Genomic DNA, 24,347 nt, shown 5'->3' with positions numbered 1-24,347 from the left:
TCTCAAATAAAAAATCTAACCCTACACCTAAAAGAACTAGAAAAAGAACAATAAACAAAGAACAGTAAGTAGAGGGAAGTAATAAACAGCAGAGCAGAAATGAATGACATAGAAACTAACAAAAAAATACACAAGATCAATAAAACCAAGAGCTGTTTTTCTGAAAAGAAAAATGAGATTGACAAAACTTGAACCAGACTCATCCAGAAAAAAGAGAGAGGACCCAAATAAATAAAATCAGAAAATAAAGAAAAGATACAACTGACATCACAGAAATACAAAGGAATGTAAGAAAATATTATAAACAACTAAATGCCAACGAATTGAACAACCTCAGTAAAATGAATCAATTCCTAGAAACATACAATCTTCCAAAATTGAATCAGGACGAATCAGAAAACCTGAATAGGCCAATCACAACTGATGAAATTGAAGCAGTCATCCAAAAACTCCCAGCAAACAAGTCCTGGACCAAATGGCTTCACAGGCAAATTCCACCAAACATTCAAACTAACACCTATCCTTTTCAAACTATTCCAAAAAATGCAAGAGGGAGGAACACTTTCAAGCTCTTTTTATGAGGTCAGCATTATCCTAACTCCAAGACCAGACAAAGACACTACGAAGAAATAAAATTTTAAGCAAATTTCCCTGATGAACATAGGTGCTAAAATCCTCATCAAAATATTAGCAAACCGAATCCAGGAATACATTAAAAAGATCAAACACCATGATCAAGTGGGATTTATTATGGGCCAACATCCTCAAATCAATAAACATGATACACTACATAAAAAGAATGAAGAATAAAAAACACATGATTACATTAATAGATGCAGAAGAAGCATTTGATGAAATCCAGTACCCATTCATGATCAAAACTGTCAGCAATGTGTGAATATACCTCAACATAATAAAGGCCATATAGGACAAATCAACAGCCAACATCATACTCAATGGGCAAAAATTCTCAAGGTGATAAAATCGGGTGTGTGTGTGTGGGGGGGGGGGTACTTACCAGAGGTCTGGTGCACAGATTCATGCACCAGTGGGGTCCCTTGGCCTGGCCTGAGCCCTCTCGCAATTCAGGACCCCTCAGGGGATGTCAGATAGCTGGTTTCAGCCTGATCCCCACAGGCCCGATCCAGACAAGAGGGAGCCTGATCCTGTGCATTGAGCATCTGCTCCCTGGTGGTCAGTGCATGTCATAGCAACTGGCCAACTGGTCATTTGGTTGTTCAGTTGCTTAGGCTTTTATATGTGTGTGTGTGTGTGTGTGTGTGTGTGTGTGTGTGTGTGTGTGTGTGAAACATCTATTTACCATACAACCTTACTAATCCTTCCCATGCATTTATACAACAAAAATGAAAACATATATCTACAAGAGAATTTATACATGAAGGTTCATAGAAATTTTATTCATTTCAAATAAATACTGGATATAACCTTGGTTTCCATCAATATGAGAATGAATAAACAGGCCCAGCCAGCATATCTCAGTGTGTAAGCATAAACCCAGGAACCAGGAGGTCACAGTTCTATTCCAGATCCAAGCACATGCCCAGGTTGCGGGCTCAATCTCCAGTGGGGAGTGGGAAGCAGCCAATCAATTATTCTCTCTCATCATTGATGTTGCTATCTCTCTCTCCTTCTCCCTCCCTCTCTGAAATAATAAATAAATAAATAAATAAATAAATATGTATATATATTTATATATACATATATATTTATTTATATAAATATGTATATATATTTATATATACATATATATTTATTTATATAAATATACATATTTATATAAATAATTATATATATATTTTAAAAGAGAATGAATAAACAAATTGTGATATGGTCATAAAATGAATACTTCAGAGACATTATACAGTTTCTCAAACACTTCTGTAAATTTATCCTCATTTAATAATTATAATTTCCACTAGATTCAGAACAATAAAAGTATGCTGTCCTTCATATTATTTGAAAGCAGTTTCCATGTTGGTGACTAACAAATATTTGACGTTCTCTCTAGTTACTTAAATTTTATCCCAGAGTTTAGCTCCAATCTTATTGTCTTTCTGAATACTTTTCTAAACAACAAATCAAGGAATCAGATAGTGCAGTATATATGACAACACCCTCATGTTGCTATTTTAAACATATTAGATAGCTCTTGATTTTCATTACCATCAGGAACACTGTGGAGATTTCTATACTTAGGCATTCTTTTTACTTATGCGGCACAGGTTTTCTTCATGTCCTCCTCAATGTTTAACAAAGCAATCTATATGTCCAAAAACTTTAGACAGCAATGTACATTTTAGTGATTATTTCAGGAGACAGAGAAATGCACTGAAATTCACTCAAATATTACCTGTTAGACATCTCTTTTCCCATCCCCTTCAACTATCAGCAGCTAATATGTCTCTCAATCTCAGTTTCCTACCCTCCCCAAACACCTCCCTCCCTCTCTCTCCATTCATTTTTCCCATCAACCATTCCTTCTCATTGCTGGTGTCTTTTTCTTCAATACTTTTCTCTCTCAGTTTTCCTCATGCAGAACATTTTTATGGCCATTCACACTCAATCTTCAGTAAGTAATGTAATATAATGTAATGCAAAAGAAATAAAGATGTGCTGTTGTGTCTTCACAGGAGATGAGACATGCCTATACAAATCTAAAGAATTCTAAAATAATTTTTGTACAAAAGACATCTAAAGGAGGGGGAAAGTATACTAATTGGGATCCTGTTTCCATTGTACTATGAAAAGTAACAAGTTATTTTAAGACCTTGTGTTTTACTGGATAATTTTTTAATGAATGAATTGACTGAGGAGGAGATTTGATAATTAAGTCAATTGTACAATTCAAACACAGCTATTCAATTTAAGTACATTTGTCTTATAATCATAGAGCAATGCCTAAACTCAGGTTTCATAAATCTCAGGTCAAACCAACAAATAATTCCAATTTATACTAGAAGTGTCAATGGACAATAAACAATGGACTTCTAAAAGCATTATTTTATATACAGTTTATAACTGCCCATAAAAAAAACAAAAGAAAATAAAACATAATAAATTGCAAAATAGATACTAAAGATAAAGAAACCACTAAGTATGGGTTATGTATATTTTTCTTGAAGTAGATGAATTCTAAGAAAGTGCTCAAAAAGAATTGTATTAGTCCAGTAGGGCTATCATAACAAAATATCACAGACTGCGTGACTTAAACAGAAATTTATTTTCTCACAGTTCTGAAGGCTGGGAATCAAAGATCAAGATCCCAGAAGGGTTGGTTCTCCTATGGTCTCTCTCCTTGGCTTGCAGATGGCCTTTTCTCCATGCATGCACGCTCCTGGTGCCTTCCTCTTCTTATAAGGGCACTAGTTCTACTGGATTAGGGCCCCCTCCTCATGATTTAATTTGACTCAATCACCTCGTTCAAGTTCCTATATCCATATTCAATCACATTGAAGTGTAGGGCTTTCACATATACATTTTGGAGGAACACAATTTAGTCCATAACGTGAAAAATGGACATAAAGATTTAGATGAAAATAATACAGGTGAATATATTTTATTAAATATGTCGATATATTTTTCTTAAGAAAGAGAAATATATGGCGGTTCTCTAACATTATGGCAACTTTTCTTCACCATCTGTATTTGCTGAGAATCAAAAGGGTATTCCAGATGAGGGAGTAATATAAACAAAGGAGGAGGTGAGAGAAGGGCAAACAGGCCAAAGAAAGGTAAGAAGCCCCATCTAGACAAGAGCGGAATGGACAAGGACAGAGAAGAAGAAGCAGGAATAAAGGATGATACTCTTAAATTCAATATTAATCAAAAGCAGACGTTTTAGCTTAAAAATCAAGGCTTTGCCTTTCACTACTTTTATGACTTTGGACAGTGATTTCATCTTCTGTGGCCTCAGATACTAAGAAAAGTAATTTCTAGGTGTGTAGTGTTCTATGATTTTGTTACTTAATTATCCTACTATATCTATGCTTATGTTCACATACTATTTTTATTTCACAGAATAATTGTTTTAATTCAGATGATTGCTTAAGTTACAACAAACTGCAAAAGACTGGACCTGTTTCCAAGATGAGCAAGAAGGACCATGCCAAATTAATTCAAGGGTGCTTTCACTTCAAACCAGAAATAAATACTATTAGTATATTCAAGATCAAGAACACAATTAGTGAATGAGTGCAATTCTTTCTGGCCTCGGGTCCTAAGTGCTGGACCCCAGGCCACCCAAGCAGGCCACTCCCCCCCTCTTGTTCTAGGTACTCATTGATCTTTATCTTGTCACTTTACTAGTAAATTAAGGTCTTTTCTATAGTTTATATAAATGGAATCTTACAGTATGTACTCTTGGGGCTTTGTTCTTGTAACTCAGCTTAATATTTTTGAGATTTATCAATGTTGTTGCATGCACCAGTACTTCATTTCCTTTTTATTAATGAGTAACATTCTATGTTATAACTATAGTATCACTTATTTATTTATCGCATTTTCATGGGCACCAGGGTTATTTTCAAGCTATTGTAAATAATGTTGCTCAGTACATTCATGTGCAAGTCTTATGTGAACTTAACTTTTCATTTTTCTTGGGTAAAAACCTAGGAGTAAAATTCTTAAATCACATTGTATGATTAACTTTATAAGAAACTGTCAAACTATTTTCCAAAATTATTGTACCATTTTAATTGCCCAAAGTAATGCATGATACTGCCAATTGTTCTGCATCCTGGCCAGTACTTGGCATGGTCAGTCTTTTTTAAATGTAGATAATTGAGTAGGCATGTGGTGGCATTTCATAATAATTTAATTTGTACTTCCATATTGATTAATGATGTTGAACATATTTTCATGTGTGTATTGTTCATTTGTATACCTTCTTTTGCTTCTCCTTCCTCCTCTCCTTTGTGCTGATATTGTTATAAATTTTATTTCTACATATGGATCCTCCCCCAAAATACATTGTATTATTTTTACTTTAAGCAATTAAATACTTTTAAAATATGAAAATTAAAGGGAAGGTTCTTTATGTTTAAGTATATATTTAAATTTACTACTGCTCTTCATTTCTTTCTATTGATCCACATCTGGTATCATTTCTTTTCCACCTGAAGAACTTCCTTTAATTTTTATTGCATTCAGGTCTGTGGAAAACAAATGTTCTGTTTTTTTCTGAAAATGTCATTATTTGGCTTTATTTGGGGGAGCAATGCTGCTGTTTATAAGCTTTTAGATCAAAAGCTTTGTGTTTTCTTTCAGCACTTTAAAAATGTCTTTCCACTGTCCTCTGGTTTATATAATTATAGATGAGAAATCTGCTATAATTTCTGTCCTTGCTTCTTTGTATATCATGTCTTCTTTTTGGTTGCCTTTAAAATATTATTTTTCATGTTTCAGTATTTCTGGATCTTTTTTGTTCATTTTTTCTCTGTATTGGACCCCATTTTCCTTCTTTTGGGCTTTTTTATTAATTTTTTCTTGTATTCTAGATATTGTGAAAGTTATGTTAAGTGTTTGTATGTTGTTTTCTTCCTTTAAAGAGTTAAATAATTCAAGTTAGAGATCAGTTTCATTACCTTTGAGGTGTATTTATACTTTTTATTAATCCTCACTGAGGAAATTTTCCCCATTGATTTTTTTAGAGAGAATGGATGAAGGAGGAGGAGGGGCAGAGAGAAAGAGAAACATCGATATGAGATACATCAATTGCTTGCCTCCTGCCCTGACTGGGTCTGGGGATTAAACCTACAACCAAGTTACCAAGCCCTTGGCTGGGAATTGAACCAGTGACCCTTTGGTCCCTGAGCCAATATTCTAACCACTTAGCACCTGGCCAGGGCTATTTATGCATTTTGCTAGAGTGCGTGTAAAATAGCCTCCCTTCAGGGTGTTAGTTCACCCCTGCTTCTAAGGCAGAACTCCTGGGGTCTTCATTACATTTTCCAGATGGTCATCAAGAGCTCTCCATACTGGGTGGTCAGAACTCAAAAGTCTTCCTGTCCTTTATGAGCTCTGGGAATATTTCCATCTATAGTTCCATGGCCATTCTTTGTCCATCTTTTGAAGCTCTATTCTACACATGGACAGCCTAGCACTGAATAAAGACTGGATCCCATGCGTTTTTATGGAACTCTTTTCTTATGGAGTGCCTCCCTTTCCAAAACTCTGCCCTGTAGCTTGCAGCACCCTCAGCCTCCCCAGACTGATTTCCATCTCCTCAAGTCAGCAAGGCTCCCAGAAGCTTTCTGTGCCACAGTTGGAAACTGACTCTGGGTAGAAAGCCAAGAAGATCATAAGATTTATAGTTGCTTCCTTTCTCACAAGGATCACAGTTCTGTGCTCCTTGTTCTCCAACCGCTAAAAAGAGTTGTGTCACTATTTTGTTCAGTAGCCTTATTATTTACTATGTATGGGAGGTTAGAGCTGGTCTTTGACAATTTGTTTTTTATTATAGTTCTGGTACAGGATTTATTCCTGGGAGGGACTATATGGTGAGAATAGACTCATACTAGATGGAGTTTATGTGGCAACTTCTTCCAGAAATTGCTCCCTGAAGCAATGTGTTGTAATTACAACTTGAATGACTCAACACAGACTTTTACTGTCATGTCATAACTTGTTGTCAGCAATCACCTCTAACTAAACACTAAGCTCAAAGGTCCCATACATCCTAAACAACAAATATGACCATTTAAAATTAATTCAATTAATTTAAAAGTCATTTTATAAGAAATGTATTATTCCAAAGAAATTCATAATTTTAGGTAACAGACTTCCTCTGTCCCATAATAACAGTAGCAAGTGAATATTTAAACGGGAATTATTGGCGAATGCAGCTGTAAGTCATGTTGTAGCGCAAAATTGCGAAGCCTTCAATCAAAATCAATGTTTCATGACATCTGTCATTTGTTTTGACACATCTTTCAATTTTTAGGTTAATCTAATTATTATGAATTATAACTATTTTTCTAATTTCATCCGCTGATCAAAATCAATTGTTTTATTTCAATTGAATATCAACCCATTCTAAAAGTAAGATGAAAAAAAGAGAGTTTTCAAGCAAAAGTCGAGTTGCAATTGTCCAGTTCTTGATGCATCAAAAGGAAAAGGAAAAGTTGCAGAAAGGTGCAATTACATTAGCTGCAAAACAATTTAAGTGCAACAGAATGACCGTATCAAGAATTTGGAAACGTGCTTCCGAAAATAATTGTCAAGGAGAATCTTATGCTAATGTTGATTCTTTGAAAAAACAAAACTGTGGACATAAAAGCAAAGATTTTGGAGAAAAACTTGAAAAACTTAGACATATTCCTCTTAGCAGAAGAGGCACCATATTAGCCTTTGATAATATTTCTCCAGAAATACTGGATAATACGCTTCTGTCACTTCAACAAGTTATGCTGGAAGCAATGAAGAATGATGGCTCCAATAATTTTAAGCTCACGCATATAGGGAAAGCAAAGCTTCGCAGCCAAGGGATCCTACCTACAAGTTTAAAATGCAGTAACGAAATTATTGAAAAAATCCAGAAACTATCTGAACACTCAAAATAAAAATTAGGAGTGCTATTTTTAATTTATTATTTAATTAATCTAGTTTTTTTTATAATAAATGTTGCATTCTATATTTATTTTCTTTTGCTACTATTATTATGGGACAAATTACATTCATCAACTGCTACTATTCTTATGGGACAGAGGGAGTATTATTTATTATTATGGTACAAATGAATTGTCACTTTGTTCCATCAGCGTGTATATGTATGTACCCAAATTGTGCTGGCTCCATAAAGAATGTTAACCCATTCAAAAGTGTTATCTGATTATTTCTAACTGGGGGCCCGGTGCACGAAATTTGTGCACTGGGTGTGTGTGGGGGGGGGGACGGGGGGAGAGTGTCCCTCAGCCCAGCCTGCCCCCTCTCACATACTGGGAGCCCTCAGGCGTTGACCCCCATCACCCTCCAATCGCCTGATCGGCCCCTTGCCCAGGCCTGACGCCTCCGCCAGAGGTGTCAGGCTTGGACAGGGGGCCCCCATCTCCCCCCGATCACTGGCTCTGGCCCCCGCCCAGGCCTGAGGCCCCTGGCCCAGGAATCATGCCTGGGCAGGGGACCCCCATCTCCCTCTGATCGCTTGCTCCACCCCCCGCCCAAGCCTGACACCTCTGACCCAGGCTTCAGGCCTGGGCAAGGGGACCATCATATCCCCCCAATCCCCGGCTCCGCCCCCCCGCCCAGGCCTGATGCCTCGGCCAGAGGAGTTGACCCTCATCACCCTCCGATCACCAATCACCGGATCGGCCCCTTGACCAGGCCTGAGGCCTCCGGCAGAGGTGTCAGGCCTGGGCAGGGGACCCCCAGCTCCCCGCGGTTGCAGGCTCTGCCCCTGCCCAGGCCTAACGCCTCTGGCCTAGGCGTCCGGCCCAGGCAGCGGGGACCTGCAGCTGCAGCGGGGGGCGCCGCGATCGTGGGCTCCGCTTTAGGCCTAGGCAAGGGACCCCTAGCTCCTGGGACTGCCAGCTTCGACCGTGCCCAGCTCCCATCGCTGGCTCCACCCCTACTTCCTGCTATCACTGGCCAGGGCGGCAAAGGCACCTGATTCTCCGATCATGGCTGGGGGGCAGGGCAAAGGCCTGGGGCCGCCTTTGCCCTGCCCCCCAGCTCTTAGCTCCCCCCTGGGTTTCAGATCACTGTCAGTGGCAGGGGGCTTCTTCCTGCTTTCCCTTTCGCCTCCCTGCATTGTGCCTACTTATGCAAATTAGCCGCCATCTTGTTGGCAGTTAACTGCCAATCTTAGTTGGCAGTTAATTTGCATATAGCCCTGATTAGCCAATGAAAACGGTATTGCCGTACGCCAATTACCATTTTTCTCTTTTATTAGTGTAGATACTCCCAAATAGATGGCACCAATATTTTCACTTGGACAATCTTCATTCGTTATAGTCATCTCGTGGCAACGTCCTCTTCCCCATCATTTCAATGAACCTTACTGAAGAATCTTAAAATTATTCCTACTGGCGAGGCCCACCAACCCTAAATCTATGCAAAATGTGCTGATTTCTGCAGTTCTCAAAGACATTAAACTGCACTAGTCAATGAACAAATTCTTAGTTAGACCCAAACACATGCTCAGCTTTTATTTGGTCTTAAAGGATCTCAAAGTAAATACAAAGCAAAATCCTTATCCTCTGAGAGTTGCAGTCTTCCTCAAAAAATAATATATTGCCCCCAGAAAAGATGTAACTAATAAGATAATACACTATAACTTAATATAATATACAGGGTGGGACAAAAGTAGGTTTACAGTTGTGAGTATGAAAAACACAGGGTTTATTCTTGTATTATTATTTATTAATTATTGTATTATTTTCCATACAAACAATTGTAAACCTACTTTTGCCCCACCCTATATATAAATACAATACAATCTATTGTGATATAATAAATACACTAGAACTTAATTGCTACATGACAGATCCAGGGGAAAGGCATAATTATAAATATGAATTATATGAAATAAACAAAGAACTTTCATAGTTCAGTTGAAAAAATATTTTGGAATAATATTATTCAAATTTGTAATTTAGAAATCCAATATTGCACCTGAAGGGCATATATGTTGTCTAACATTCTGGACAAAAAATGACATCTATAATCAGAGATCAGAAAAATTATAATTAATGAGTGCTATTGTCTAAATGTTTGTGTCCCCTGAAAATTCATATATTGGAATCCTAATGCTCAATGTGCTGGTAGTAACTGGAATTTGGGGAGATCCTTAGGTCATGAGAGTGGAGCCTTCATGAATGGGATTAGTGCTCCTATAAAGAGGCCCCATAGAGCTCCCTAACCCCTTCCACCATGGAAGCTAAAGCAAAAAGAAGCATGTCTATGAACCAGGGAACCCTCAGTAAACATTGAACCTACCGATGATCCTGGACTTCCCAGCTTCCAGCAATGTGAGAAATAAATTTTGTTGTTTATAAGCCACCAGTGTATGGTATTTTGTTACAGCATTCCAAAAGGGCCAAGACAATGAGATACCACTTACCATCCACTATTCAAAAATATAAATAACAAGCACTGATGAGGATATGTAGAAGCTGGAATATTCAGACACTGCAGGTGGGAATGTACAATGTGCAGCCACTTTGGGAAAGTTTGGCAGCTCCTCCAAACACCAAACATAGATTTATGATGGGACCCATCAGTTCTACCCCTAGGTACCTATGCAAGAACAATGAAGACACTATTTTATAAACTCTGTGCATAATGTTCATAGCAGCATTATTCATTATAACCAAATAGTGGAAACAGCCCAAAAGTCCACAACTGATGAATAAATAACATTACTAAAAGGAAATATTACTCAGCAGTAAAAAAGGAAAAAAATACTGAATTGTGCTGCAACATAGATAACCTTAGAAATATTATTCTAAGTAAAAGAAGTCAGACACACACACACACACACACACACACACACACACACACACACACACCAGAGATTGTATAAATTCATTATATGAAACACCCCGAATAGACAAATTTACAGAGACAATGTAAATCAGTGGTTGCCTAGGGTTGGGGAGATGAAAATATTGTGGGATGATAGCTAATGTGCAAAGAGTTTATTTCGGGGTGATGAAAATATTCTACAATTTCTTGTGGTGATGGTTGCACAACTCTGTGAATATACCAAAAACACTGAATTGTAAACTTTAAATTTGTAAATTGTATGGTATGTGCATTATAGCTCAATAAAGCTGTAACTTTTAAAAAATAAACCAAAAAATATGTCTACATTTTTTCCAGATGAATTCCATATTCATTTAGACTATTCTCCCAAATCCTGGAAAGTACATGTATTTTCTTCTCTCCTTTTAGTCCAGTGTTTTCTGAGGCACTTCAAAGCTATTTGGGCTGAACCTGCAACACTGTGGGTGGTCCCTTCCCTCTCTGTGCTCAGGGTCAGTCCACCACCTTAGAGAGGCATGAGCCACTCCCGTTGACTTGGAACATTGTCCACCTGCTTCTCCTTCTTTGCTTTGTTGTTGAAGAACTAGCAAAGTCCTGACTGCTAAGCCCCGAAGGTTTTAGGATTAATTCTCACTTTTTCCTGCTATCAATTGAAGAAGGCACTGAGAAATAATCTTAAACAATAGTTGACCCATGATTTGCCTTCTATTTGCCTTTGAAATAATTTATGTGCTTTTTATCACAAATTGAAATTATTAATTCTATTTTGGATGTAATCAGAATTCTCAGAGCATAACTGCTCTGACTGAATAGATGGTTGAAGGAAAACTATATGAGGTATATCTAGCATTCAGGGAAAAGCAACTACAGAATGCAGATTCTGAAAGGATTATGGTTTTATCCTTTAGCTACTTCCAGAATTATAATCAACACCTCAGTTGTGTCAAAAAATAAAGTAAAGCATGTCATACAAACAAATACACCTTAAATATTTTATCAAAAATTTGTTTACATTTTTATTCAAATCAGGCTATTATCTCAAGACTGGAGACCAAAGTTAATTCACCAGAAAGAGACAGGCAGAACTTGACATATTAGAAAAAACCCTGAACCAAGACTCAAGAGACTTGGATTTACATCCTGGACCTAACATTTAACCAGGGAAAGTTTCTCTGAGCCTCACTTTCTCTGTCTCTAATATGGGTATAATAATAATTGCCCTGCCTAACTCACAGGACAGCTCTTAGCAACAAATGTAAATGTATTGAGAAAAAAGGTATGGAGAAAATATAAAAGAAGTATACAATATTAAGAATTATGAGTTGGATCAGAGAATTGGACCTTAATCAGTATGAGGTCACACCCCCTTCCTTCAGTTATCTTCTTATCTGAGGAGGGTAAAATGTTGAGTATCTTTTCTGGTAATAGCAGAGCTAAACATTTTCTCCTGCATTCTATTTCATTCTTATGTCATTACCATTTTACAAAGAAGAACCCAAAGATAAGAGAGGTTGATAACAGTGATTTTCAGGACAGGAATTAAAACTTAACTCTAAACTCATGTTTTTTCTACTACGTCATACTTTGGAGGGGTGATTCTTCTTTCCTCAGTCTCTTTAACAACCATTTCTTTTGACACAACTGAGGTGTTGATTATAATTCTCCATTTCTTTAAGGTAAACAAGTTACAGTGTCCATCATGCGTAGTCCCTGAAAATAAGGAAAGATGTTCTGAGGACTGTTGTCAGGCTTGATGGTAACAAGTCCCAGTTTTCCCAGGGCAATCTTTGTCTTTGCTGGTTGTCTTGATGTAATATCAACAGAAGCTTCCTTTCACTCTCAGAAATCTTTTTATTTGAACCTAAAATGCTAACACTGGCTTTATATCATGAAGATTGATCAGAACCATCAAGAGATTAGATCTGTACTTCTCAACTGTCAGCAATAGACATCAAAATTGTAAATTTGTGCCTGGGTAGTGTGGGTCAGTGGTTGAATGTTGACCCTTGAACCAGCTTCTCAGATGAGAAAAAGCTAAAGGAGTTCATCACCTCCAAACCAGTAGTATGTGAAATGTTAAAGGCTCTTCTAGAAGAAGAAGAGGACAAAGAAGAAGGAGGATGAGGATGAGGAGGAAGAGGAAGAGGAAGAGGAGGAGGAGGAGGAGGAGGAGGAGGAGGAGGAGGAGGAGGAGGAGAAGGAGGAGGAGGAAGAGAAGAAGGAGGAGGAGGAGGAGGAGGAGGAGGAAGAGGATGAGGAGGAGGAGGAGAAGGAGGAGGAGGAAGAGGAGGAGGAAGTGAAGGAGGAGGAGGAGGCAAAAAATACACATCAAGGATTGAATCTAAAATAAACAAACAAGCAGAACAGAAACAGACTTTAGATACAGAGAACATTTTGATAGTTGCCAAAGAGGAGGGTGGTTGGGAGAATGGGTGAAAAAGGTGAAGGGATTAAGAAGTACAAATTGGTTGTTACAGAATAGTCATGGGGATATAAAGCACAGCATAGGGAATATAGTCAATGATATTGTAATAACTATGTATGATGTCAGATGGGTGTACGATTTATCAGGATCACTTAGTAAGTTATGTAAAGTCTAATAACTAAGGTGTACACCTGTCAACTGTAATCGAAAAATTAAAAAATGATTTGAAAACAAAGAGAGAGAGCGCGCAAAAGAAATAAGAGGCAGACTTGAAGGGTCCTACAACCAACAAAGGTCATTTGATAAGGGAATGGAGAGCATCAAAGGATTTAAGGAGGAGAGTGACCTTGAAAAGCACTCTCTGGCTACAGTGTGGAGAAAGGATAGCTACCGTGTGTGTACAGGCTGGAGATAAGGAAATCAATTTGGAGGCTGCTGTAGGAATTCATGAACTAATAAGAGCCTGAACTAAGTAGAGAGAGGAAGGAAAGAAGAAAATTAGAGAGGTATGTGAAAGTAGGATTGGCAAGGCTTGGTGACAAAATGAATATGGGGTTAAGAAAAAGGGCTATCCCCAAATTCCTGTCCTGAGCAGCTCAATGAAGTACATTTTCTAATATAAGGAATGTAGGAGGAAGAAGAGATCAGGGCAAGATGATGGTACACTACTTACTTGACATGTTGAGATTCAGGTGTCTGTGGGACAAGCCAACATACATGTTAAACAGGCCTGAAGCTCGATGGTGGCTAGCAGGGGCTGTAGTTCAGTTCAGAAAAGATTTATTGAGCACTTGAAATAAAGGTTGGTGCTCAGAAATGTCAATACAACAGATCACTAAAAGATGAATGAACAGGTGCTATAGAGACTCACACAGGGAGAAAAAATACTAGGTTTAAAATTTACAAATATAATGATCTAGTCATCCCACTCATGGGTACATTAAAAAAGAAGAAGGTAACGAAGTATTCTTGCCTTAAGCTGTACTGGTCAGAATGCAGACCATATATTATATCTTAAGTGTGATTTTTGAGACATGAAACAAGTTCAGTGAGAAAAAATATAATAAGTATTTGAAAATAGTGAAATGTGAAGAACAACTGAAAGAAATTAATCTGGCTAGAAGTTAATCTCAATAGGGTCAGGGGTTGCTGTTGAAAAGCGAGCTTCAAACACATCAAGGGCTGACATTTTACACTTTTAAATAAACTGTCTAATGCAGAAGATGACTAATGGGGGCGGGAGGGAGAGAGAAAGAAAAGGAAAGGAAGGAATGAGGGAGGGAGGAAGGAAGGAAGGAAGGAAGGAAGGAAGGGAGGGAGGGAGGGAGGGAGGGAGGGAGGGAGGGAGGGAGGGAGGGAGGGAGGGAGGGAGGAGGAAAGAGAAAGAAATTCCAAATATATGATATTGGCACAAATAATGAAGAGTTTTATAACAGACATATTTGGGTTGCTTTATAAATTAATCTCCCTTTGCTAAATATTCCAACACAGCCTGAATGGCCACTTAATGAAGAGTAATTGATTGATGGTCACTGATCTAGAACCTCCAAAATTCTTCCCAAGTCAGAGATATTGTTAATGAGCAAGACTGGGAACAATAACATTTTGGAAAAGAAGAGAATAAGAAAGCAAGAAAGAGAGAAAGGAAGTGTGTGTGTGGGGGGGGGGGGGGCGGTGAGGGAAAGGGTAATAGTTCTATCATGGAAACACTTTTGCTGGCAAGAAAAAACAAACCAACAAGAAAACACTGAGGAAACTTAGGGGGAAATAAGAGCCATGATAGGAGTGAGAGCTTCTAAAGTGGGTTTCATATCCTAAAACACATCCCTAAACCTGAAAGAAACTTAACTACATTTTAATCTTTTCCTAAAGGACAGCCCAACTCTGATAATTGGCATCCTGTAGTTATAAATAATTTAAACCTAACAGTCATTCATTTGTCATTCATTACTTCTTCTATTATATTTTTAATGATAGAGACTGGCAATATATACATAGAAAATGGGGTAGGTTTTTACATAATGATAAAATAATAACTATTTTTTGCTCAAACATGTAGCTATTTTGTACTCCACTCCTTCAGAAAATACTTTGCTTTCAAAGTAAAATTCTTCAGAACCAAGTAATTTGAGTACCATGCCCTTTACGGCAACATTCTGCAAATTCTACTATTTCCAAATAAAGTAGTTTGCAGATTTTTAGAACCAGAGTGTTTTACTCTCTAAGTTTGTTTTCAGTGACTTGTTTATCCAATGACCACAATCATTTTTAGAAAGGAAAAATGCATACTTGTTGTTAAATTGTGAATATAAACAGAGTGATAACAAGTGACCTGCAGAATTTTATCTACATCCCTTAATAAGGGGAAAATAGACACTCTGTCTATTTGGCAAATAATTGCTATCATTTCCCAAAAGTTAGATAGTGACATGAATACAGATGTTATGGGAATTAGTGCATATTTCAAAGAAAACTTTGTTGTTTCTCTTGAGGTTAGCAAAATGAGAGTTTTCTGAATGCTCTGAAGGAATCCTATTTTTTAAATAAATTCAAACATCTAATAAAATTGCTTTTGACATAGACATTTATTTGCTTCCTAATCATTTATTTAAAGAAGAAATGTCTTCTTCAGGCACACAAGAATGTCAATAGTCTGACTTACAATGTATTTAATAGGGTAACCTTTTAAATATCTGCATTTAGATCCAAACCTCACTGTTCTAAACAAGGAACCCGGAAGTTACTAAGCAGTTGACAGAGAGTGAGGGCCTATCTGGGCTTCAGTGGCCCAGAATGAGTGGACACAGGCATCTAAGTTGTCTAACCTATTTAATGCTCTTATGTAATGTAAAAATCTGCCTTGCAGTTTCATGTAACCACGGAGCAAAAATAGACAAACATCCTTTTAGTAAACTTTCTGGAAACAAAATTCTTCCTAGGTGTTTATGGATAGGAAAGTATAATCCCAAAGTTCTTCTGCGAAGCCCCATGGCAGCATCCAGCCCTCAGTCTGCTCTGTGCAGTGGATTCCCTTTGCTCTGCACCCCCAGGTTACTGTCTCCAGCATTCGAGGTCACCTAATAGACATCAAAAAAGCAATTTACAAGAACAGGGTGGAGAGCATTCTACATTTTTGTCTTTATTCTTCTATTGGAAATATGCAATAAAAAAAATAATTCCCATCCTTTTCTCTTGACTAATATAAATTAGCTATGTTCTTTTTTAAAAATTGAAATTTACTCTAAATGAAAGTAGAATAACTTTGTGAAAAGAATGACTAGAGAAAACAAAGACTTCAAACTGAGCCATGATAAAATTTTTGTCCAAAATAAAACCTTTAATCAAGAACTCACCCTCCAGCTCTATCGTTTTAGTAACTCGTAATCTTATTTTGAACATTTCAGTGGGTCTTTGGAAATCATTTAACTATGCAGCTTTGCAGAAAATGTTCCCATTTGACTATAGAGGAAGTTGTGCTTATTAAGAGTTTAACTTGAGCCCTAGCCGGTTTGGCTTGGTGCATAGAGCGTTAGCCTGCGGACTAATGGGTCCCGGGTTCAGTTCCGGTCAAGGGCACATGAGCAGGGTTGTGGGCTCAATCCCCAGTAGGCGGCATGTAGCAGGCAGCTGATCTATGATTATCTGTCATATATATATGTATTTAAGAGTTTAACTTGAAAGTAATGGTCACCGAAAGTTAACTAGTGCCTGTTTCATGACCTGGAAAGATAAAATATCAAAGTCCTCTGGATATGTATAATTTATATATACAGATTCTAGAAATAATGGGCTATTCAAACTATGAAATAGGAACATCCTTTACTTTTGGAAAATAAGAAAAAATAAATCTAAAATTAATTGTCATACATTGTTTCAAATAGAATGAAATGACCTATCATATCAGCTCTAATCATGAATACAGACTTTTTAAAAGTGTACCTTCTTCCCCATCTAATTTTAAGAGTGAAATATTCCCAAATAACAGTTAATTCTGAAAATCCTTGTGTATGAAAAGAGGTTTTTGAGAGGAAGTGCTATTTGAAACAGCCAAAAGATTAAACTGGCACCAATTACAAAAAAAGCTACTGTGCCTTAATATTAAATTAAAAATTCCCTGGTTCACCGGTACAGGGCTAATTTTACCCAGAATGTGGACAAAAAGACAAGTGATAGGCAAGAAAAAAATAAATGAATAGGCTTTAATTAAGTGACATTAAACTCCCTGGCACAATCCCACAAAAGTCTGATTACCGAATAACTTTAATAACAGGCTCTTTTTTACCTGTTCCTTTAAGCATGTTTATCTTGTACATTGGGTAGTGGACAATTATCGGGTGAGGGTGGGGAGGCAAGAAGACGAAAATACATATTGATGAAGAAAGAGTAGTAGTTTATGCAAAGCCCACTCTCCGGAGAAAATGGATCCTATAGGGTACTGCAGGTTTTTCCAAATTCTCCATCTGTGTCTTTGCTGGAAGTAAGCAGGTCGGTGAAGGATGCTTAAAGGACATGGTAAGCAACTACCTAGCTGTTCCACTAACCAGCCCATGGACTTCTCAGTTGAGATCACCTAACCTTGCAAAAGATATTTAGTTGCCAAAGACTGCCAAAACTTACTAAATTTTACAGTCCTGAGATGGAATCAAGAAGTCCCAAATCTCTGTTTTTCCAGCTATAATTATTCAAACCATCCTGGCCTTTGTGAGGGACCTGTAGGAGGCTGCAAGGTAGCCAGGGCCTAGCGCAGGGGTGGGCAAACTTTTTGACTCGAGGGCCACAATGGGTTCTTAAACTGGACCGGAGGGCCGGAACAAAAGCATGGATGGAGTGTTTGTGTGAACTAATATAAATTCAAAGTAAACATCATTACATAAAAGTGTACGGTCTTTTTTTTTTTTTAGTTTTATTCATTTCAAACGGGCCGGATACGGCCCATGGGCCGTAGTTTGCCCACGGCTGGCCTAGCGGCTGTTTCTTGATGATATTTCAATGAGATGTATGTATCCCTCAAATAATAACATCATATTGAAAAAATGCAATTAAGCGATGGTAACTGGTTCTTCTAAAATTATTACCTGGCAAAAAAATATCAAAAATCCCTGGAGTTTCTGACAAATTGGTATTACCATTCCGAGATTTCAGCATGGGTTTTGTAAATGAACAACTGGACCTTGACTTTTCCCATTCACATTTAGTAATTTCAACAATGTCTTGTGCAATAATTCTCAGCCCGGGAAAGGAGGGGAAGGTGATTTTGGTCCCCAGGTAACATCTGGCAAGCGCTGGAAGCATTTTTAGTTGTTATGACTGGGGAGTGCTATTTGCATCTAGTGCAGTAGTTCTCAACCTTCTTAATGCGGCGACCCTTTAATACAGTTCCTCACGTTGTGCACAACCATAAAATTATTTTCGTTGCTACTTCATAACTGTAATTTTGCTACTGTTATGAATCATAATGTAAATATCTGATATGCAGGATGTATTTTCATTGTTACAAATTGAACATAATTAATAGTGATTAATCACAAAAACAATATGTAATTATATATGTGTTTTCCAATGGTCTTAGGCGACCTCTGTGAAAGGGTCGTTCGATCCCCAAAGGGGTCACGACCCACAGGTTGAGAACCGCTGATCTAGTGGGTAGAAGTCAGGGATGCTGATAAACATCCTGCAATGCACAGGATTGCCTGCAATGCCTCCCAAAATAAAGAATGATCTGGTCCAAAATACCAATATTATCAAGGCTGAGAAACCCTGTCTAATCCCAATGCTTTAATTATCATTAAATCATAATGGTGAAATCAAGAAGTCAGTATTATTTCAAGTAATAACAAATTTGCAACAAGCAGCTTGAAAACAGACCCTGCCTAATACCAGGTATTGTATGTAAACTATACAAGAAAAAGAAATGACACATCTATAAACTGGGGAAAAAAAGAGAAAATTTAGATATTTTATTCATAAAAGCATTCACATACAGTTTTCAATGAACCAGAAAAATACTCCTCTTTCTTAGATATTATGGTGAGAACAGTGAGTAACAAAATAATTATAAACTATCCTACTCATAAATACTAATCTATTATTGTTAGCAATTGGGGTTACCAGGTAGGGCCTCAGTTCTTCTTGTCGATGCAGAAAAGATTTTAAGGTCAACAAAGATGGAAGTAAAGCAAGGTGGGATTTATTGAAGATACACTCAAATCAAAGAGTGGGCCAACTGAGAGAGACAATGGGCCCAAACTCCTGGGTTATATGGTTTAAATGAGGGTTTTTCTGGGTGGAGACTTTCATTTGCATTCAGGGATGGTTGGCAAAAAGGGGTTATCTATATATATATAAAACCCTAATATGCAAATAGACAGAACAACCGAACAACTGGTTGATATGATGTGCACTGACCACCAGGGGACGCACGCAGACCAAGGCGGGTGTTGGTAGCAGGCGGCAGAGTGTGAAACATAGCAGGCGCTGGTAGCAGTGGGATGGTGGAGCAGATGAGCAGGGGTGCCAGACCAAGGTGGGGCACTGGTCACTGTCATCGGGGTGAGCCTCTGGTGGTTACTGAAAATTCTTTGTTCCCGCACACCACAGTCCTGTCTGGTGCTCGCCTGCTGCTGGTGCTGGCCCTGCTCACACCCGCTGGAGGTTCCAGAGTCGCCGCTCACACCCAATGCTGGCACTGGCCCCGCTTGCACCCACAGTTGGTGCTGGAGCCGTCGTTTGTACCCGCTGCTGGTGCCCAGTGCTGGTCCCGATCACTTGGAGCCGTCAGCAGGTGCAAGTGGCGGCTGCCGGCCCCAATCGCTCCTGAGGGCTTCTCCACCTCCCCCTGCTCCTGCAGGGCTATCAGGGCAGTAGCTGCCACTCCCACCCACTGACAGTGCAGGCCCCACTCACACCTGCTGCTGGCACTGGCCCCAATTGCTCTGCGCCATCAGCGGGTACCAGCGGTGGCAGGAGTGGGGCTGCTGTCAGACAGGGGATTAGGAGCCACAGCAGGAGGGGCCGGGCAGGGGTGCAGAGGATGGGCCAAGACCCAACCCTGTGCCCACCGCAGCCTCTCGGCCCACAGTTCCTTCCAAGGTGCACGAATTTGTGCACTGGGCCCTAGTATAACTATATTTCTTCTAAGCATGCCCTTACCCATAATGCATACAGAAAAAACCATGGGAGGGCCAAAACTGCAAAGCGGCTTTTATTAAATTCATCCAGGGCCCTAGTAAGGTGGCATTGAGTCATGTCGTTTTCCTCCGAGCTATCGCCAAGAACCCCCTGGTTCTGAACCTGCCCACTGGCACTCTGCTGGCTGCTATGCCACCCATAGGGAGACAGTCTGAAGGCAAGGTTGGCCTGACCCCTGTTCGGGACCCCAGGGCAGGCCCCACCCCAGCCATTCCTATCTAACTTCCTCAAACTGTGGGAACCCAATTCTTTGAAGGCCTTGGAGGATAGGCTGCTCTGGCTGCTTCAAGCTGATTGGGTCACTGTGGGCTTTGGGTTCCCATACTTGCTAGCTGTCGGCTGAGGGAGGTGGCTGCTGATGCCTGTCCAGTGGCCCCAAATAAGGAATCTGTCCTGTGGGAGTGAGGGCTTGGTGCCCTTCAGACAGTGCCATTTGGAGCTGTATGGCTGCTATACGAGTCACAGCACCAAATGCATGTACCAGGGAGATGAAAAGATCTCTGTTCTTGTCTTTTTGAAGGAAGGTTTCAATCAAAAGACAAAGTGTAGCAAAATAAGTGAGAATTCATTGGCCGCAGCAAAAATATACTTAGGATAGTAACACAAGGGCATAGAAGGAGCAATAGAAGAGCCTGGGCTGGGCTGCTTGGCTCACTGAGAAGTCAGAGAAAAGGGGGCCTTGGAAACAGGTTCAGGAAGTTAACTCAGGACAAGCTGCAGCTGCCTGCTGGTCCCCTGGTTGCAATTTTGGTGGGGTCCCTTAGAGCAGTGGTTCTCAACCTTCCTAATGCTACGACCCTTTAATACAGTTCCTCATGTTGTGGTGACCCCAATTTCATTGTTACAAATTGAACATAATGAAAGCATAGTGATTAATCACAAAAACAATATGTAATTATACATGTGTTTTCCGATGGTCTTAGGTGACCCCTGTGAAAGGGTCGTTCAACCCTCAAAGGGGTCATGACCCACAGGTTGAGAACTGCTGCCTTAGAGGAAAGAAGGGGGAAGGGAATGGCAAGGGTGTGCTCCCGTGGGGGAGAGTGTGCCCTGGGTCCTTCATCCTGAGCGTCTTTATCTCTCTTGCAGGTGGAAATCACAGTGGAGATCTCATGGGAGGGGCTCCATAGAATATTCAACAGTTTATCGGGTGTGCTCTTTCAGGGACGTGGTATCCACTGATTGGTCAGTGCCAAAGCAGCTAGTTATTAATCAATGTAGCTGATCCTGAGGTAGCCATGCATCAATTGTCTGGTTTTCCTGCTTTTCTGGGCTGGAGCTGAAATACAACTGAGGCCTAGCTGTTATCTTCAGGGAGGAAAAGGTCAGGGGGTATAAACTGCATGACTCGTGATATGAAAAGACAGGGGGTCCAAATCGCATGACCAGGAATATGCTAGGGGAGGATAGGTCTCCCTGGGGGTGACGTTCTTGTTTTCCCAGTTTTGCCAGGCATCTGGGGCTTTCCGCTCTGGTGAGTTTCTGTGCCTGGCTCATCGTCCTTGCTCTGCTCATGTCTGTCTAACTGCCTATAACATTATCAAGTTGTTAATCTTCAACTATATTAATAAATCATCTGAAAAACAGCCATCTTGCCAGAATCTATGATAACAGCCAGAAGAGGAATGCACTGGTATTGATTTATTACAAAATTTTTTATTTCTGTGAAAGAAAAGAGGATACATGCTAACCTGACTAGCTCAGGGAAGACCTGCATGGTGGCTTTGCAAACTCAGAAATCTAAAGTAATCACAAAGGGTGGAAATTAAAGCTTTTTTTAAACTAAAAGCAGTTTATGGTGGGTAGTCATGTCCTCGGCCGGCATCTTCCCTGACAAAGGTCAGTCTTTACCTTACCTGGGCCTGTCTATTGTCTTTTTGCATCTATGATACCATCTCATTGGAATGTCATAGTAATTTCCCTTTTTCCGGAGCCCTCAGAACACAGGCACCACTCTGTGGCGGAGATCACTAATCTCATTGTTATTGAGTTGTTGACTGTTAACTATCCTGCACTCACCTAAATAAGTGTCTATCATTTTATTTTTTATCCAATCCCAGAGGTTTCCCTGCTTTGCTTTCTCCCACTTCCCTAATCTATCACCAATGGATTTTATGTAATCAATATACATCTTCTATTTTGATTATAATGTGTAAAATAAGGTGCGAAACAGCCACTCTCTGGAGTATTATCTCAATCCATTAAGATTTTGCTTCTCCGCAATTGTTGACAGTTTGGGCTCAAATAAACTCACAAAAGTTCTTCACAGGTTTGAATGTTTCTTTACGTTGACAGTTCCCTTGGTCTTGGGCTTTTTTTTTTTAATTAAAGAGGAGGTCTTTGGAGAGAGATACTAGAGCGTGCTCAGACACGTAGCTCCCTCCCACCCCCTCTCTTCTCCCTTTCCTGTAGACCTCTCCTCCAGTCAGTGACGACAGGAGACCCTTTGCTGTAGTAATCACTGGTGTAAACTCCTCGAGAGCAACCGTCGCTAACATTTTTTAAGCGTTTACTAATAGGATAAGAAAAATCACTTTGGTAGCTCCTCTCGAAAATCTTATGTATTAAAATGGTGAAATGGACAAGAATTTCATCAAAATAAGAACCTCACACAGACTAAACCGACTGAGTGGGGGCAGGGTGCTCATTTACCAATAAGAATTGGTAAATGAATGAATTCATGCATGCATCCTACTCTTTTAAATTCTATGCTACATGCAACAAACCTACATGGGTTTCTTTTAACTTAGGTTTTAGAGACACTTTCATAGATAGCTATCATTTTACAAATAAATCTGTAATCTAAACTGTCATTAAAACCATGTTATTTCACCTTAGTCCTCCTAACCCATCACCTGAAATAACAATAATAATAATAATAATTCAATTACTTGTGAAAATGATTGCAAAGGTCTGACTAATCCCACTAGAATGTAAATGTGATCAGAGGACAAAAAACAATAAGGAAAGAAGCCCTAGCGCCAGATTCTCAGCCACTGCCTAAGACCACTCTAGCATTCAGGAACGACTTTCTTCTTTGCATGAAACATCTTAAAATCTGATGTTATAGTTTAAAGAAAACTAAATTTTTACAAAATGTTAGTTAGCTGTAATCTCACTTCTTTTCCATGTCCTGGTAATTGATATTACAGCTTTCCTTATGGATTAAAGTCTTCTATTCACGTTGCTAAATAGATGTTGGAGGGGGAAAAAATCTCTAGAACATCCCCAACGCTCAGAATCTGCCTCTTGGGTGAATGGAGGACGTAGAGAAGGACAGAAAAGGCTATAAATAGAATGCCTAACTCATAACTTTGGAATTGACCAAACATAAATAAAACTGGGGAAGAAAAGTAAGAAAGAAGGGAAAGGGTAAGCAGGACCACCCCTGGAAAAGCAGGGGCCAGGAAAGCATGAGATCCAAGTGTACCACTCTACAGAGTTTCAACACCGCCCTCCATACACAGCCGTAGTGGTAGGTCAACGTTTTACTTAATTATTAGAAATTCTAAGGTTTGGCTCCAAAATAGTTTTCCAGTTCAAGTCGTGTTCTTTTTTTATAATTGTTATTGTTTCAAAAATAGACTTTTTCTTTCAGAAGAGGTCATTCTTCAAATCCAGTTCACACAAGAGGATTTGGAACGTACAGCAAGTTCCAAATGCACTGTATTCATCAACACTTTAGCGGGTTCCCACTATGTCTTCGGCTCTGAGCAAGCTGCAGGCACCCCCTCAAGTCTAGAATCCATTATTTAGCTTTTGGCAAGTTTTTACTACTCCTTTTCCTCTCCAAACACACATCTAAGCCCACCAGACCTTTAGACCTTTTATGAACATTCCATCCCCTCCCTTCTACCAGCTTTTGAGGGAGTAGTCAGCAGACTGGTCCATCCATTGCAATGCGGCTTTTATACTAGGGGCCGGTTTGCATGATTCCCACGAAGCAGTTCCAGAAGCGACTGCCAGGAATTTTTTACAGGGTTTTCTGATTCAGAGGAAACTTGAGTTATAATTTAGAGGAGGGGAAATCAGACCTTCCCTCCGGGTCTGAAGGTGCAAACCCCTAGGGGCAGGAGGCTCACCTACCCAACTCCATACCCTCACACACTGTGGGCACGGACTGGCTGAGTAGCTGATGGGCTTGCAGGGTGGTGCCACTCGCGGGGCTGCCTGCAACCAGGTGGATGGCTCCTTCTCTCCCAGTGCGACGACAACGAACACCGCGGTTGGG

Source organism: Myotis myotis, unplaced genomic scaffold (genome assembly GCF_014108235.1).
Source record: "Myotis myotis isolate mMyoMyo1 unplaced genomic scaffold, mMyoMyo1.p scaffold_m19_p_11, whole genome shotgun sequence".
In the NCBI taxonomy this organism is placed as follows: domain Eukaryota; kingdom Metazoa; phylum Chordata; class Mammalia; order Chiroptera; family Vespertilionidae; genus Myotis; species Myotis myotis.
This window is presented reverse-complemented; position numbering follows the sequence as displayed.